Source organism: Calypte anna, chromosome Z (genome assembly GCF_003957555.1).
Source record: "Calypte anna isolate BGI_N300 chromosome Z, bCalAnn1_v1.p, whole genome shotgun sequence".
NCBI classification, from domain to species: Eukaryota; Metazoa; Chordata; class Aves; order Apodiformes; family Trochilidae; genus Calypte; species Calypte anna.
In genome coordinates, this window is record NC_044274.1 from 28,890,264 (window position 1) to 28,902,571 (window position 12,308).

Genomic DNA, 12,308 nt, shown 5'->3' on the forward strand with positions numbered 1-12,308 from the left:
TTAGAGCTCATAATCTTACTTTGTTTCAACCTACCCTTCCAGAAGTTTATCATCTTAAAGTACAAAGCACTCCAAAATTTCACTACCACATACACCTAATAGCATATCTACAAAGTTGCATTGAAATATTTTTTAACACAAAATACAAAATAACCCACATAAGTTATGAGATACTGAATTGAAGTATTTTCCGAGTACAACTTTTAAACCTTTCTGTAAGAAGAGACTGAATTATTTTAAAAATACTCTTAGTTTGATTTAGCACCCCTGGGCAGCATGTAAATAACACAGGTAAAATTAACAGGACAGTAGAAAAAAGTCCTCAGCTTATCACAGAGAAATGAGGAGGGTTATGCATTCTTTAAGGAATGCACTGTAAATCCTCACTGTCTTTCAGCAGGCCAGGGCATTTCAATTTTATAGGTCCTCACTGCCTCATGAAAAAAAAAAAAAAAAAAAAAAAGGGAAAAAACAACAATATTGAACAGAGAGGAAGGAAAGCTATGAAGTTACTGTAAACTAACCTGTAAACATTAAACATCTCAGAGGTGCAATCTCCTTTCAAATTAGAGCTTTAAGCAGTTAGGAAAACCTTAGTTGTGCCTTGTGAAAACACCCTTTTTTTATTAAGGTCAGCAGCATGAAAAAACAAGAACAGAACTAGGTTCACTAGCTGGAGAGAGTTCAACATTTCTTTCTGTCATTTTATTAGATGGAACTATGATGCCTCAAGTGGAGACTTTAAAAAAATGACCAGATTTTTTTTACTATATGCTGTCATTCTAGACCAGACTGTCTAGCAACTATTTGCTCAGAGCAGCCAGCACCAAATACCATTTTCAAGATAGAAGACTAATATGATATAACACAGCATACAGAATATGGTAAGTATGGTATAAACTACACCACAAAGAGTTTTATCCTAAGCATTATAAATTGCTTTCAGGTATAAATGAGAAGTAATTTTTCCAGCTTGTCTAGCTTGACATGTGATACTTTTCAAATCTCTGTACTAATAGCTATAATTTTGGATAAGTCTATTAAATGTGTAAGCATGCTAGGAGTCACATATTACCAGTGATGGTCAGGTCAAATTAAGTGTTAAATAGGAAACTGGCAAATTTTGACTGCAAAACAAATCCCAACCTCTTGCCTCCCCTTGAACCACGACTACATGTAAAATGGAAGCAATATGTCAAGAACGAGTTTGTCTTCAGTATGTATGCATTTTACACCAGAGTTCCTCAGATAAGGAATAGAGAAAAAAAACTCCTCTCAAACTGAACATTTAGTGCTATTATCCACATGCAGTGAAATAACTTCCAGAAGAACAGATTCAATTGCATCATGTTTTAATTGATTCTCAGCAGTCTGTAGATCATCTTTCTTGGCAAAGAGACAAAGCAATGAAATGGTAGATTTGTGTTTTGGATCAGATCTCTGAGATTATTTTGAACCTGCCAGCACATGTGCTTGTGACTGCTTGTCATGGGAAGGCATGTGTGTTCTGCACATGCTTTTTGCTACTTTCTAGTTCTTAAGTCCTGATCTTCCATTTTCATCTGCACTGTGATGGTTTACCATATATGTGAGGATTGAATTCAACCTGCTTTACATTTTTTCTGCAAACACTAGTTGGCAAACATGCATAAATTTTTCAGTAAGAAAAAAAACCACCACAGAAATCTGCCGATTTGAGAAATATATTATGAAACAGAAATATAAATAAGAGTCTAGCAGATAAATAATCTAAAAAAAATTTTTTTCTTAAAATTTTGAGATTGAACTGTAATATTCTGAACATTACTAATACTTTCATGCTGGTACACTTGGAAAGACAAAAAGTACCCCAAATAAAAATGTAAACAAAAGGCCATGCTTGTCTTCTTCTAAGAATTCCATTTCCATACCAAACCCTTCACTAAGCAGCAAAAAAATTACATTTAATGCCGGTGATTTATCTGTTTTTGTTTTATTTTAAGAATGCTTACCTGCAAAACGACAGGAAGCAATCTGAAAACTGTCTATGGTAACGCAAGTTGCTACTGCCGCACCTCCGTGCTGGTGATGCACAAGACAATTTGAGAACTGACAGTGTTGTACCACTTCTGGAGGACTTGGGACCCACCTATTGATACATCAATTCTCGTAGCACAGCCACACGTAGGCAACTGAATAGTTATCTGGCATGTTAAAAAACGTGTACAAACGAAAATTTTGAGAGACCGATACATAAAGCTCACATCTTCCAAAACTAACGCATAAAATGTAATACAGGGTTCTTGCAAAGAATTAACAGAACGAGCAGCGGAGGCTTAAAACAAAAAGCAAGGCGCTCACAAGGATTAACGGGAACCGTAGCACCACAGCTCAAAACAGCTGGAAATAAATAACGACTAACAAAATGCCGACACATAGCGGCTTTTCATGGCTGGACCTCTACTACAGGTGAAGGAATGACAGCTTCAACAGAACAGCGCCTAAGTCCGAAGCGGCTCCTGCTCTCCCGCGTTCAGACATCGCCGCAGCAGGCGTCCGGTATTAAGCCCAAACACACGGCTCCCGAACTGCCGCTGTCTCTTTAAGTGGACCCCAGGACAAGGGGGGGGAGAGCCTTCCGGGACAGCCGCCCCGCACCCCACCGCCCAGCTCAGAGGAAGCCTCGCTTTACCCGTGCCGCGCCGGCACCGCAAGAGCTGCGCCGCAGGAAACTTTGGCGAGAGGGTAACGCGCTGAGACTCTGCTGCCTCCCTGCCCCAGGGAAGCTGGCACTCCCGTCTCCCATTCGTGTCGGGCGCGGACGCGGACTCCGATACTCCTCGACATGCTCACCTCCTCAGGCGGCGATGGAGCACTGCAGCCCCCGGAGCCAGCGGGACGGGACTCCTCCCGTCCACATGTGCTGCAGCCGCCGCAGCCCGCCGGGGAAGAGCAGGAGGTGGCAGCCAGCCAGCTGCGGCCGCCAAACAGCAGCCCCCGGTTGCTTACGCCGCGCCACGTCCCGGGCAGAGCAGCCCGCTCAGCGGAGCGCGGCACCGACACACGTGTGCCTGCCTGGTAAGGGACAACGGGGACGGAGGAGCCAAACCTCCGGCCGCCGACTGAGGCCCTTTCCACTGGGAGCTGCCCGCACCGCGGGACTGGGGCAAATCACCAAAACTCCACCTCCCTCCTTCTCCTCCCCTCCACCAGCGCCCGGGCTCACGCGAAGCACGCGAGACTCACCATAGAAAGCCGCCGAACCCCTGCCGGCCACCCCGCCTCGGCGCTGCTGCCAGCACCCCGGCGACTCTTACCGACTCCGTGAGTCCCCTTCCTGCCGCCTCTCCGGCACCGCCCCCGGTGGACCGCCCGCCCCCGAAGCCCTCCCCCCCACACACACACACTTCGGTTCCCTCCCCCCTCTTTCCCCCCCCCCCCCCCACGATCGCGGCCCCGCCACAGCCGGCGCAGGGGACGAGGCGCTCCTCACGTCTGCCTGCGCATTGCTTCTAGGGGGTGCTGCGTTCCTCCGTTACGGTTTGGGTTGGGTTCGGGCAGCGAGCGGCTGTGGCACTCCCGGTTCGGTGCCGCCTGCATAGGCACGCAGAGAAGGGTTTCGGGGTGAGCCTTTGTGAGTCGGAGCGGTGCGAGCCCAGGGAGAAAGGAAACAAGCCGCCCCCGTCCCTTCGCACTGCGGGCGGGTTTGTCTGTGTCCCTGCCCGCGGAGCGCTGCCGGCCCCGCCTGTCCGCCGATCCTGGCTCAGATTCCTGGGGTGCAGCAGCAGTGGCTCCACTTGGAAAGACAGTGCTCTCACTGCAAGTGTGTCGGTGGGGCGAGCGGCCATCCCAGCCGTGAGCGAGGCACCCCGGTGCAGTCAGGAGGCCGCTGGCAGTGCTCTGCCTTTTGGCTGCCATCGCTGTGGCCGCGCCTTGCGGACAGGAGCCGCCGAATCGCGGCGGGCAGGAGCCCATCCTTGCTGGGAGCTGCGTCTCAAGCAGTAGCGAGAGAAATGAGGGAAACGTTCTGCGAAACCCTCTCAGATCGGAGGTTTTTGAAGTCGATTCGCGAGGGCCCCGTATCTCTTTGCCTTGGAGAGCAGTGGTAAAGCCGGGCGGGTACTTCACGCTCAAACGAGGACAAATACAGGCTGTATGAGATAGAATGAGAAAATTCACCACGTCTAGACCCCAGGAAGTTTCGGTGGTGGAGCTGTGGCAGTTCTTGGGTAAATCTCAGGAGTTACTGACTCAAGATAATGAGGAATAAGGTAGATTCTGAGGGGTGGGTGCTGAGAACAGCACGGTCAGTTAGTGGTCATAAATGCAAATCAGATTAATTTATTATTGGTGGAAGCTTTTTGAAGTCCAGTGTATTTTAATAAGGTGATAATTTCAGTGGAATTCCTAACATAATAGCAAGATGAATCTTGGGCATATCTTACAATGGGCTGTGTCATTCCCCACGTGCCCACTGCATGGGAACATTGCTCTTCAGCATCTCTGGCTGAGGAGGTTTATCACAGAATCACACAATGTCTGGGTGGCAGGGACCTCAAAGATCACCTGGTCCAACCATGTTGCTCAGTGTTCTGTCCAATCTTGAACACTTCCAAGTAGTGAGCATCCACAACATCTCTGTGCAATGTGTTCTAGTTCCTCACCACCCTCAAAGAATTTCCTCCTAGTGTCTAACCTAAATCTACCGTCTTTCATCTTAAAACCATTACCTCTCATGCTTCTGCACATGCCCTTCTAAAAAGTCCCTCCCCAGCTTTCCTGTACATCCCTTTCATGTACTATAAGGTCTCGTCGGAACCTTCTCTTGTCCAGGCTGAACAAACCCATTGCTCTAAAGCTGTTCTCATAAAAGAGGTCCCCCAGCCTTCTGATCATCTTTGTGGCCTTTCTCTGGACCTGCTCCAGTTCTATGTCTTTCTTATGAAGGAGGCTCCAGAATTGGTCACAGTACTTCAGCTGGGGTCTTATGTGGTGCAGGTCACCTTCAAAAGATCCATCTGCATAGGTCAGCTGGAAAAACTAGGACCCAGATCTGTACTGTATTCCAGGGTCATTGTAATGAAGCATTTATTTGTTAAGTAGGATTGTCTTGATGCTGCTTTAAAATTTAAATACATATTCATATAAATTACATTCTGCCACCTTCAGCTTAAAGTGATACCTTGTTTTAAAGTAGATATACCAGATTTTGTTGTGAAAACAAATTTGGGTAATTGGGCCTGTTACGGATGTTTCTGCAAAGGCTACATATACTATGATGAAGGATTTTCCTTATTTATATAAAATGCAAGATACACAACTTTGTGAATTAATTCTTTGAAAGCCTATTCACATTTCCCAAATTAAAGCATATCTATGTATTTTTATTAGGGTTTTAAATGCCCAGTCCTTCTTCTTCAGAAGGGGGAAACTTGTCTCTGTTGGCATATTGGATGTAGCAAGTAATTACTAATTAATGTGTCCCCAAGATGTTTTCATTCTTTGATGACAGGAAATATTAAGCTCTTCTAACAGAAATGATGTCTTACTAGCTTCAGCTGATTTGCAGAGTCATGCCAGCATTTCTCAGTAGAACTTGTTCTTGTAACAACTGCTTATGCAAGTTTGTGCCAGACTTCCTGACGTTACTGATCTGGCTCCTGAAACTGAACACTGTAATTGCAAAGGCCCAGTCTAATAGTTCTTTACTCTGAGCAAAATTATTCAGTGAAATAATGAGCTGTTTTATAGGCAAGAGCATCCCAAAGACCTGCCCCCACTTTCTGTTCTGTCTAGGATGGTGATGCACAGAGTGGTGCAGCTTCATAGTCTGTCACTAACAGGGGTCTACGTCCTCTTCTAGAAATGTTTCCCATGCTAGCTGCTCGTATGCAAATTCTTTAGTCTGTAAATAAATTAATTCTGTAATTTACATTTTCAAGTAATCTTTGTTAAAGAAAGTATTGACAAGAATTTAGAGTCGGATCTCAATGTAGTCCTTAGTATGTAACTGGTCCCTGAATTAGAAAGCCCTATTTATGAGAATACTAGAGCCTTACAAAGCCAGTCCTTTTTGCAAGTACAGAGCATATGACTTACAGGTAGTAATAAATCAAAGTATTTGGGAAAAAAAAAAAAAAGAATAAACATTGAATGATATGAGCTCTGAAAAGGAACTGGAAAACAGAGCAAACTTGGGACCTAATAAGGGAGTATTTTTTAAAATTTTTCTTTCCAGTTTTTAAAAGGCTTTGTCTTCAAAATCAGAGAAAAAATATTAAGATCTCAGCTTTTTGGGAATGTCTTTGTACTGAAACAACTAATTTGCATAGAATCTGCTAGTTCCTTTATTTTTCATTATGGGAAACATAAAGCAGCCTACCTTAGACTTCATGTTTAATGGCTTAATAATTTTACTGTATTTACTGCCATTTGCTTGTATAGCTTTTATTACTTTGAGTGTTGCTTGAATGGTTTTGCATTTTACTTTCCTTTGTATTAGCCACCTGGTGATGTCTATGCCAAGTCTTTTCATATTGCTTCACAAAAGCATTAGAAGTGAATGAATTAAAATGTGGCGGTGAACTGTTACTGCCTCCTCTTCCAAAATATGAGACTAGACTTAGAGTGCCCTTTACTTCAAACACAAGATTTTCCAGCATTAAAAAAAAAATAACTTTTAAACTTTATTATGTGACCTACAGTGTGTGGCTTTCTAGTGGGAAGTGCAGAAAAATAAAGAATCCACACATGAGATCCTCTAAAGTACTAAACTTCCTGGTAGACTGACTTCACTGAAAAGTTGAAAAAGTATTTATTATTTTTTATGATTGGTGTTTTACTTTTTTCTTTTTCATAAAAGATGGCTTATGAAAAAAAAGATTTTTGTGGGAAATAAAACAGTATGGGTTTTTCTTTAGCTTGCAAATTATTTCTTTAGAGGTACAGACTTCTGGCTTAAGCATTTGAAAATTGGATATATGTGAAAGCAACTAAATTTAGGCCTTTGACATGAAAACTACTGAAAAAGAATTGTTTGGTCTGTGGTTATGATCTCTTGATAATGTTATTGGATGTCCTTCTATGCAGGAATAAACTGGAGTTTTGTCCTAGAGTCTTGCATTGCTGGAAATATCTTGAATATTTTCATTATCCATGTGTGATTCATGCAGTCCATTACCATTTATAGATAGATGAGCAAGTATTGTTTGAATATGCCAAAAAAAATTTTGAGTTCTGCAGTCCTCTTGCTTATACTTCTATAACACAATGATATTGTTACTGGCAAACAGCTATAATAAATATTAAATTGTAAGGGTCAGTGGAACCTATTTTTATACAGTACTTTAGATAGATAAACAGATTGATTAATTTCAGGCTTCGAGCACTGATTGTTCTGGTTTTGACACACATACTTGGTCCCTTTCTCTCTTTTTTTTAGGCAAAACAGAATGCCAGTCTGCCCTTTGTTCTTTAGCATGTATAAAAGCACAGACAGCATCAGACAATGAAGAGTTGTGTGGAGGTTTTACCTTGCAAATGTAGCAGCATGCTGGCAGCATAAAGGATGAAAGTCTTTGAAGAGCTCTTTTGAGGATAGAAATCACCCTTGATCTCCTACAGGCTTTGATCTTATTCATAGTTATTTCCAAGATTTTTTTCAAACACTCACCAAGATTAATTCCAATTTAAAGAAGAATCTCAGTGAGCTGAATATATATTATATAGATACACAACACAGCTATAGTTAATGTACTTTTTATACCTCGATGTAATGCAAGAATACTACAAAACAAATACCTTTACATTGAAGACCTAATTTTTTCCAAATAAGTAGAAATACGCCACAAATCCAGATACTTCAGGTAGCACCCTTAGCAAGACTTCAAAATTGTGTATGCAGTAAGTTGTCTCCACAGACTACAGATGAGGTAAGTTTTTGCAGCACTGCTACTTACAAAATGCCTTTTCTGTCAACAGAAGATTTTCATCTCAAGTGCTGATAGGACAGTACTTAAAGAACAAAGCAATAAATTCTATCAGAGTCTTGAAGAGGATTTGTTCATAACAGTGTATTACTTAGAGTCATGCCATGTTTTACATACCATTGAGGATGGCTTCTAATAAGACATAGTTTCAGAACAGAAAACATTTATTGTTGTATCAATCTCATCTACCTGTGTGTTGCTATCATAGATATACACTAACTGTTGGATCTCAAAGTAAAAGATAAATCTGAAATGGCTGAATATATGTACAACTGATTTCTGGTGCCCTGGTGCAGGTAATACAGTTAGTAGTCATTAGTCTACAAATAACTGTCCTTGAAAAGTTACCTGTCTTCTGAGAGTGTTAGCATATCTTTAAATAATATTACTCTTGCCCCTCTGCCTCTGGGATCTCTACACAGTTCCTACTGAAAGGTTTGTTTTTTTCTTATGTTTACCTTTGGGGTTTTTTGAGAAAAAAAAATGCCATTACTATGGTGATAATGAAAGTAGACTTGCAAAAAAATCTTAAGTTGATTGGAAGTAGGTGTTAAACTCCATATTTAATTTGTCCCCTAAGAATCTGGTGTAGGAAAAACAGTGGTTTGACTTTTTTTTCATTGTTTTTACTTAATTGCATTAAGCATTAAATGATGGTAGATCTCAGCTCACCACCTAATTGTCTTATTTCCTGAGACACCTGATGACTAAATTGCAGAGTCTGTCTCTAGTGAGTTACATCACTATAAAAGTTTAACTTTTTCTAGTGTAGGAATACTTAAACAGAGTGCAAGCTGGGGGGAACAGGAGAGAGTTTTGCCCTTTACCTCAATGACCAGCTGGAGTCCACGGACCTCTGCGTGGGGATGGATGAGGAGTTGACCCAAAGCTTACGGGTAAAGATTAAAGGGAAGTCAGGAGTAGATGATATCACAGGGCAGGTCTGCTATAGCCCACCTGACAAGGAAGACTGAGCAGATGAGACCCTCTATAGATAGATAAGATCAGCTTCACGTTCACAAGTCCTGGTGCTCATGAGGGATTTCAACTACTCCAATGTCTGTAGGAGGAATGACACAGCAAGGCACCAGGAAGTTCCTGGAATGCATTGATGACAATTTCCTTCTGCAAGTGATAGAGGAGTCAATGAGAAAAGGGGCTATGCTGGACCTTATTCACACCAACAAGGAGGGCTTGGTGGGGAACGAATAGCCCAAGGACAACCTTGACTTCATTGTCCATGAAGTTGTGGAATTCATGATCCTTTTGGCAGCGAGGAGGGCACAGGGCAAGTTTGCTGCCCTCCAGTTGAGGAGAGCAGACTTAGAGCTCTTCAGAGACCTGTTTGGTAGAGTACCATGGGATAAAGCTCTGGAGGGGAGAGGAGGCTGAGAAATCTGCTTAATATTCAAGGATCTCCTCCAAGCCCAGGAGCAATGTGTCTCAACAAAGAGGAAGGCAGACAAGAATGCCAGCAGGCCTGCATGGAGGAACCAGATGCTCCTGGACACACTTAGGTGTCAAGAAAAAAGCCTATAGAGGGTGGAAATAAGGACAGGTTGTCTGGGAGGAATAGAAAGTTGTCCAAGCAGCCAAGGATCAGGTAAGGAAAGCTGAAGCCCAGAGAGAGTTAAATCTGGCCAGGCACGTAAGAGGTAACAAGGAAAGCTTCTACAGGCAGGTACCTCAGTGATAAAGGGTAAACTAGGAAAAATTGAAGCCCTCACCATAGGGAAAGAAGAGAAATGGGGTTGTTCAGCCTGGACAAGAGATGGCTCCAGAGAGACCTTAAGCAGCCTTCTCTTATCTGAGGAGGGCCTACAAGAAAGCTGGAGAAGGACTTTAACAATAGGATAAGGAGCAACAGCTTTAGACTAGAAGATTGTAAATTGAGGTTAGACGTTAGGGAGAAACTGCTTTCTCTGAGGGTGGTGAGACTCTGGGAACAGGCTACACAGAGGAGTTGTGGCTGCCCTGTCCCTGGAAGTGCTCAAGGCCAGGTTGGAGGGGGCTTTTAGCAAAATGGTCTAGAGGAAGGTGCCCCTGCCAACAGCAGGGGAGTTGCAGCTTGATGATTTTTAAGGTCCTTTCCAACCCAGATCATCCTATGATTCTACAAAAGAAATGTTACAATAAACTTTAAAATGTTTGGGGAAAATCTAGCATTAGGATTGCTAGATGGGTGGAGGGTTGTTTTACTTTTATATTCTAAGCATTTATGAAGTTTTTCCATTACTCATTTTGAAGATAAAACTACAAAGTACTCCCAGATTTCAGAAAAGCAACCACAGACATAATGAAAAGAAGGAAGGTCAGGTGTGTTTTTGTTACAAAACCTTGAAAGAAAATTAACTATAGACAGAGGAGATGAAAGAAGATAAAGGGATAAGAGTAGTGATGCCACATTGTCCTTTGAATGTACATCCCTAATTGACCATACATATTAATGATTGTTTGCCTCAAAGAAGACAGAATCTCCCAGCAAAGTCTACTGAACAAACAGTCGTTGTTTAACTAAGTTTTAGAGCCCATTTATTCTATGCTAACATTGTCTTTTAAAGGTAACTGCAGCCACGAACACATTAACAGAGATACAGTTTTTGAAGCCAGAGCAAATCATGCTGTACCAGCTGTGTATAAAGAAGCAGATTTATTTATTAAAGTGTGAGAAACAGGCACCAAAAACTAAACAGTTGAAAAAGTCACAACATGCAGCTATGATACTTCTGGGGGTAAATTTGTTAGTGTTTGCTAGGCTTAAAACACTTTTTAATTAACTGAGTTGAGTATCCATACCTTTTTAAAATCCAGATAACTGGATTTGCCATGGGCTAACTCATGGTGGGTTATTACACACAAGCAATCCAAAATATCAATATTAATGCAGAGAGCAATAGCAGCCCACTGAGTGAATATGGAATGTGTCAGAGATGTGACAAAACAGCATGGCACCAAACCCAATTTTTTCCTGGATCACATGCAGAAACCTGAACAAGATATGTGAGCGGGCTTGAGCTCAGAAATTCCTCTGTGTGCATTCTCTGCACTCAGAGCAGATGTTTGCATAAAAGATTATACTGAATTCCTTTCTCTATGTTCAAAGAGTATTTGCTTGCATTTGAACATAACTTGTGGTTCTGTTCAGTCAACATAATGAAGCAAAGATTTGAAGACTTCCATCATGGCATCTAATTACCCTGAATGTAAAGTTTAAGCAGGAGCCACAGTTGTGCAAATGTAGGTAGGCTTTTGATGACTGGCTATATTTATCTGAGCCATCAGAACAACTAACAGGAATGCTTGTAGCATTCTCTTTTTCTCTAAGGTCAGTGAGAAGTGCTTGTCACAGTTCCAGTAAATCTCCTCCATGTCATGCACTGTTTCAGGAGGAGCTTAGATGTCCCCTCCACAGCCATCCAAGTCAGTCATCTGTTGCTGATTGTATATTGCTCCAACGGTGGTATTAGAAAGCATGCTGAGGGATAGGTGTGCAATGGTTCTGGACTGCTCTTGATGTAGAAGGCAGTGATATTTGCTTAGACACATCCCCAGGAAAACAGAATCACAGAATGTTTAGGTTGGAAGAGACCTCTAAGATCATCCAGTCCAACGTTTGACCAACACCACAAGCTAACTATTAAACCATGTCCTTAAGGACCAGCTCCAAGCACCTTTTAAATACCTCCACCACTGTCCTGGGCAGGACATTATAGTGCCTGACAACCCTCTCAGTGAAAAAATGTTCCCTAACATCCAGCCTAAACCTCCCCTGGCACAGCTTCCATCCATTCCCTCTGGTCCTATCACAGTCCACTAAGGAGAAGAGGCTGTTTCCCTCCCCCCAGCCTCCCTTGAGGTGGTTGAAGAGAACAATAATGTCTCCTCTCAGCCTCCTCTTCTCCAGACTAAAACAGCCCCAGTTCCCTCAGCTGCTCCTCACAGGACTTGTGCTCCAGGCCCTTCATGAGCTTTGTTGCCCTTACCTGGACACGCTCCAGCACTTCTGTGTCCCTCTTACAGTGGGGTGCCCAAAACTGAACACAATGTTCAAGGTGCAGCCTCACCAGAGCTGAGTACAGAGGGATGATCACTTCCCTGTTCCTGCTGGCCACTGAGTTCCTAACACAAGCCAGGATGCCATTGGCCTTCTTGGCCGCCTGTGCACACTGCTGACTCATTGTCACGGTTTAACACTGGCCCGGCAGTTAAACCGAGTGACAGATGCTCTCTATTAATCTCTCTCTCCTCTCTGATAAAGAAAGGAGAGAGAATAAGGGAGAGAGACTTATGGGTTGGAAACTAAACTACACAACTTTAATGAAACAGTAATGATAAATAGGA

The 12,308-nt window shown here is 42.7% G+C and overlaps 2 protein-coding genes across 10 annotated transcripts in view; one reads left to right on the forward strand and one right to left on the reverse strand.

The window, feature by feature from the left end:
* PAM (peptidylglycine alpha-amidating monooxygenase) overlaps positions 1–3,697 on the reverse strand; it is a 96,393-nt gene extending 92,696 nt beyond the window's left edge. For 2 of the 7 annotated variants that reach the window (XM_030466783.1, XM_030466789.1), the window contains exon 1: positions 2,833–2,909. The gene's annotated coding sequence lies outside the window, so the exon portion shown is untranslated. Of the gene's footprint in view, positions 1–2,832; positions 2,910–3,225; positions 3,334–3,472 lie in introns of those variants that run through there. The other 5 variants (XM_030466784.1, XM_030466781.1, XM_030466787.1 and 2 more) reach the window with 5 other exon arrangements.
* The window catches only part of SLCO4C1 (solute carrier organic anion transporter family member 4C1), a 97,061-nt gene continuing 87,723 nt past the window's right edge, over positions 2,971–12,308 (forward strand). For 2 of the 3 annotated variants that reach the window (XM_030466791.1, XM_030466792.1), the window contains exons 1-2: positions 2,971–3,057; positions 3,193–3,303. The gene's annotated coding sequence lies outside the window, so the exon portion shown is untranslated. The remainder of the gene's footprint in view (positions 3,058–3,192; positions 3,304–12,308) is intronic. The other variant, XM_030466793.1, reaches the window with a different exon arrangement.